The sequence below is a fragment of the Equus przewalskii genome, chromosome 7 (assembly GCF_037783145.1).
Source record: "Equus przewalskii isolate Varuska chromosome 7, EquPr2, whole genome shotgun sequence".
In the NCBI taxonomy this organism is placed as follows: domain Eukaryota; kingdom Metazoa; phylum Chordata; class Mammalia; order Perissodactyla; family Equidae; genus Equus; species Equus przewalskii.
The window spans coordinates 50676525-50682868 of NC_091837.1; positions in this window are offsets into that span (position 1 = coordinate 50676525).

Consider the following 6344-nt stretch of genomic DNA (forward strand, 5'->3'; position numbering starts at 1 on the left):
TTGCCAATTCTCCTCTTTTTGCTTGAGGAAGATTGTTGTGGAGCTAACATCTACGCCAATCTTCCTCTCTTTTGTATGTGGGATGCCGCCACAGTATGGTTTGATGAGCAGTGTGTAAGTCCACACCTGGGATCTGAAGTCACAATCCAAGGCTGCCAAAGTGGAGCACATGAACTTAACCACTATGACACCAGGCCGGCCCCTCAATTGCATTCTTTAAAGAGATCAAAATTTAAGCCAAAGAATGACTACTTCATTTGTCATGATCTCTAAACTAGTGCATGGTAGTTTTTACATGAGTTTTATTAAGATATTCTTGGATAAATCCCAGGGATAAGGATAACTCTCTGTACTTTCAACAAGATTTAGCCACCGCCTCTAGGTAGTGTATATAGCAAGTTCTCCTCTCAAGGTCGGAGCGTAGAGAACATTGTCATGTAGCTTAATCCATCACTGAATCACCAGCAGTCTTATTCTCCCTCAAATTTCAGAATACAAGAGACTACATTTTCCACAGATAAGAATCTAAGGATCAAGGTTTACATATATGTAAACCAAGAAATAACATAGGTACATAGCCAAATCTTTCTCAGGTTATAAAATAAGAATTTTCTTTGTTTCTTCCACCTCTAACACAAGGCAACTAGAGACAGAGAGAATTTTCTCTCATTCCTTATCTACAGTAACCTTAGAAGTTTCCTCTGCAGACCCTCTTGTTGAATACTTGTGGATGTTCACTATGAAATATAAATTATCATGCTGACAGAACTGAAAGGAGATTGGGTTTTGTATTTGGAATGGTGTAGATGCCATAGGTTAGACATTATGACATAAGTAAATTATACTGAAATTTTGAGGCTCAAACTGATATCTATAATTATCCCGGGATCACGGCACGGAAGGGAGACCTCTAGTACCAATAACTACAACCAGCTTCTCAAGTCCTCCTATTGGAGAGTACATGTTTTAGAGAAAAGGCCACTGACCTGAGATCAGGAGAGTTACATTCTAGTCCAGATTAGTCAAAATAGCTCTATAAAATTTAGGATAATTCTATACCTTCGCATTTGACATTATGTTCCTTATTTTTTTATCCTAACTTTCTTAACATCATCAGAAGAGATAGCGGTGGAAGGCCATACAAATTATTACCTGGTCCAGCCCCTAGTTAATTAAAATTTGTAAGTGTTCAAGATATGTTCAGTGCATTTTGAATTTTGTCTTTCCTTGTATGTAGGGGTCTATGTGGGATTCTTCTCTTGGGGACAGGAAATTCCAAAACATGTATAAGACAGCATCGATTACTCAAGAGTACATCTGGGAAGTCTTGGCAGTGTCTTATTCTCCAGATAACTTCTGCCTAGGTAAGGGACCTTCCAGATCATCCCGTTGACTTCTTTTCTATTGCAACTAGATAGTCTCTCTCATGACAAGCACTAGTTTTTGCAATGAGGTGCTGACTGTAGAAAGGATTTGAGGATCATAAAAATGTGAATCGAGATCTTGATTACTCATTTACTAATGGTATGACCGTGGTCAGTTGCTTAACCTTCTTGAGCATAAGATTCCCCTATGTAATAGAATAATGCCAACTGCGTAGCAGAATTGTTCTGAGTATTTTTTCCCCAGCTTTATTGAGATACAGTTGACATATAACACTGTGTAAGTTTAAGGTGTACAACGTGATGATTTGAGATACATGAATATCGCAAAATAATTACCATAATGTTAGTTAACACATCCATCACCTCACATAATTATCATTTTTTTGTGTGGTGAAAACTTTTAAGATCTACTGTATCAGCAACTGTCAACTATATAATACAGTGTTGTTAAGTATAGTCTCCAAGCATTTATATCTCCAAAAATTATTCACCTTATAACTGGAAGTTTTTACCCTTTGATCACCTTCATCTATTTCCCCCAAACCATGGCTCTTGGCAACCTCCAATGTACTCTATGTTTCTATTTCACTTAGCATCATACCTTCAAATTTCATCCAAGTTGTTGCAAATGACAGGATTTTCTTATTTCGTATGGCTGAATAATATTATATTGCATATATGTACCAAATTTTCTTTATTCATCCATCTGTCATTGGCTGCTTATGTTTTTTCCGTGTCTTGGCTATTGTGAATAAATGCTGCAATTTACATGAGGGGGGACAGACATCTCTTCAACATAGTGATATCATTTCCTTTGGATATATACCAAGAAGTGGAATGGCTAGATCATTTGGTAGTTCTATTTTTAATTTTTTGAGGAACCTCCACGCTCTTTTCCATAGTTGCTGCATCAACTTACATTCCCACCAACAGTGCACAATGGGTCTCTTTTGTCCACATCCCTGTCAGCAATTTGCTGTCTCTTATCTTTTTGATAATAAATATCTTAACAGGTGTGAGGTGATACCTCATTTTGGTTTTGATTTGCATTTCCCTGATGATTACTGATGTGGAGCACTTTTTCATGTACCTATTGGGCATTTGAGTATCTTTTCCAGAAAAATGTCTATTCACGGCCTTTGCCCATTTTTAAATTGGATTATTTGGGTTTTTTTGCTATTGAGTTGCATGAGTTGCTTGTGTTTTGGATATTAACTCCATATCAGATATACGGTTTACAACATCTTCTTCTATTCCATAGGTTGCTTTTTCATTTTGTTGATGATTTCTTTTGCTGTGCAGAAGCTTTTTAGTCTGATGAAGTCCCACTTGGATATCTTTGCTTTTGTAGCTTATGCTTTTGGTTTCATATCCAAAAAATCTTTGCCAAGACAAGCTTATTCCCTATATTTTCTTCTAGGAATTTTATGGTTTAAGGTCTTACATTTCATTCTTCCATCCAATTTGAGTTAATTTTTGTGAGTGGCATGAGATAGGGGTCCAGTTGCATTCTTTTCTGTGTGGATATCCAGTGTTTGTAGCATCTCGGTTGGCTCGTACTGTAGGCTGGGCTCTAAGGCTCTCCAGTGTCTCTGTTTAGGATCCCTTGTTATGCAAGGGCAGAGGCTATGCTCAACAGTAGGATAGGCTCTCTACCTGAGCTGGCCTGTAGGATGGGCTCTTTGGTTGCCCAGGTTCTCTGGCGAGGCTTCTTGGTGGGTTGGGACTAAAGACTACACTCAGCAGTTGAGTGGGGCTGCAATTTTTCTCCCTGACACAGGTAGGCTATAGGATATGCTCCTTGGCTGCCAGGCACCTGTGGCCTGCTTCTGGTAGAGCAGACTGGAGGTTATGTTCAACAGTTGGTTGGGGCTTTGCGTCTACTTCCTTGCCCAGATGGGTCATAGAATGGGCTCCACGGCCAGTACAGCCTGTTGGATGGGGACCCAAATCAGGCAGAACTGCCAACCAATATCCCTGACCAGATGGGGCCATCAGCTCGGCTCTGCAGATGGGCAGAGCCACTGACTGGAATATCTGCTTGGGTGCAGCTGCAAGCAGGAATGCAATCTGCCAAGATCTGAGCCCTGGTTGCTCTAAGCCCCACCTCCCTTCTTCATCTCTATCTGATCCCCAGTGGGTAAGCCTTGTAGATTCCCCATTGATCTTCATGAGGTGAGACCTGAGGGGCCTCCTGGAAAGTGTTCTGTAACACTGAGGAAGCTGGATGTCCCCCTGGGCTCTCTCTTTCTGCTGGAGAAGCCATAGGCCCTGGGGTGCCCACTTGCTGGGCGCTGTACTGGCCTGAGGGAGAGGTGATGCAGTCAACACAAAACCCCTCTCCTTACCCTTCTAATGTGGTCCATTTCAGTCTCTATGTTCCAGGGGTGTTCTTCAGCCTCACCTCTGGGCTCTGGGACTTTCATAATGATGTCTTATTTATGAAGAGTTGCTAGTTGTTTTTGTCAGGAGGACTGAAGTCGACAATGACCTATACTACCATCTTGATGACGCTACTCTGTTCTGAGTATTAAAATTAATATTTCAGTAAAGCACTTAGTGGAGTAATCAGCATGTAATATGCCGTATTATTCTTATATGTAAATTCTCCCCTTATGGGCTCACTGTGGAACAAATGCTCCTGAAATAGCTTCTGCTCCACTCATTCCAATAAAGAAATAACATCCTGTTGGTATTTCGACGTATTTTAACATGATTTCATTTGTTCATGCTACTAATAAAGAAGTTAAAATACTATAAATGTGGGTAGTTATGAAGTTATAATTAGTTTAAACTATAAGTGATCTTAAAAATTTAGGCTAAGATATACCTATTTTCTCTTTTGGCAAGCAAGCAGAGCAGAACAAGAAGAGCTTGGTCCTTCACTGACTTTTCTCTTGGGTGTTCTAGAAGCCAGTCTTTCCTAACTCATGTTCTTATTCCTCTATCTCACTATACTTCTCTCCCTCCTGCCAGCCTCCCTACCACATGCAGATACTCACACACAGTGACCAAATGCCCATATGCACACTGCATGGAGTATGTATAGATAAAATAAAATAGGTTCATAGCAAGGACGTTAAACTGAGAACCTAAGTAAACCTATGTTCCAGTGGAACTTGTTGAATGCAATACTGTAAGTGAACAGAACTGAGGCCTTGAACTGGACTTGATCCTGTGCACATACCCCAGCTGAGAGTTTTCTTCCTAACAATCTTAATGAATTTTCCCCAAGGAATAAGAAGGCCTAAAGAAAGAACACCTGTAGGATATTCATCATCGCTTACAGAAGAAAAGAACAATGAGAGATCCTGGAGTCCATCATGTACATTTCTAACCCCCCTCCTTACTGCCCATTTTCCCTATATAACTGCCTCAAGATTCTGTGATCCTCGAAGATGGGATTTTTTAGACATTAGTCACCTGTCTTCTGATTTGCTGCCTAGTCTAATCTGATTAAAACTTCCTTTCTTGATTCCAAATTCATTGTGATTAATTGACTCAGATCATGATGAGCAGAGCAAGCCCATTGCTTGGTATCAATAAATGGATAAAAATAATAATGAATAAAAAGTAGCATGGAGAGCATCTTCCAGTGCCAGAAAGTAAGGAAGAGCTTAAAAAAAAAAATTGGCCAGCCCTGGTGGCCTAGTGGTTAAATTCAGCACGTTCCACTTCAGGGGCCTTGGTTTGGTTCCTGGGCATGGACATACAACATTCATCTGTTAGTGGCCATGTTGTGGCAGTAACTCACATACAAAAAAAAAAACCAGAAAGATTGGCAGCAAATGTTAGCTGAGGGTGAATTTTCCTCAGCAAAAAAAAAAAAAAGGTACGAAAAACACAAATGCCAAAGGGACACAAGAACCAATGGAAAAGCTCCCACTGGCCAAAGATGAAAAAATTTTGGCAATAAAATAAATAGCATAGTATCAGATTATAACCTAAAATATAAAATAAATATCCATGACTCTCTAAATATGGATATAAATAAATGGTTGAAGAAATAAATACTTGAGAGAGTAGACAAGTCTCCCACACAGAAGAATTCCAAATAATATATCCATGTGCACTTCCCTCAAGGAGAGAGAGCCTAAGTCCCCACTCCTTAGATGTGGGCTGCACATAGTGACTTCCTTCTAAAGAGCACAGTATGAAAAGAGCACAAAAAGAGTAACTTTACAGTGGAGAAACCTGACAAACACTACGTCACCTAGGTGAGCAAGGTCAACACCATCAATGATGAATCATGTTGATATCACGTAACTTTGATGCGATGTGATGAGAACCGCCCTTTATCTCTGTGAACTGCCTCAAAAACTCATGACCCTGGTGTAATGAAGAGAACATCAGATGAATCCCAATTAGGACACATTCTACAAAATACCTGACCAGTACTCCTCCAAGTTGTTAAGGTCATTCAGAACAAGGAAAATCCTAGAAATTGTCACAACAAAGAGGAGCCTAAGGAGACATGACAATCGAATGTAATGTGGTGTCTTAGATGAGATCCTGGAACAGAAAAAAGACATGAGGTTAAAAAACTAAGGAAATCTGAATAAAGTGAGGACTTTAGTTAGTAAATAACTGTATCAATATTGGTTCATTAATTGTAACAAATGTACCACACTAATGTAAGATGTTAATCATAGGGAAAATTGGGTGCAGAATTTATAGGAATCTGTGTACTATCTTTGCAATTTTTCTGTACATCTAAGACTGCTTTGAATAATAAAGTTTATTTAAAAAAGTAGAGGTAACAAAGTCTGGCTGGTTGCAGAAGATGAAAGGGAATCTCATAGAATCAGAGGTAAGACTCATGGCCATGCCCAGGAAAACCAGAGCTGGGGACCAGGCAACAATAAGGAGCAAGGTCGTCCTTGCAGTCTTTGAGCAGCTCCAAGGTCTCTCATCTGTGCTTCCTTTGTCATATTGACTTCTGTTTCACCACCTGCTTCC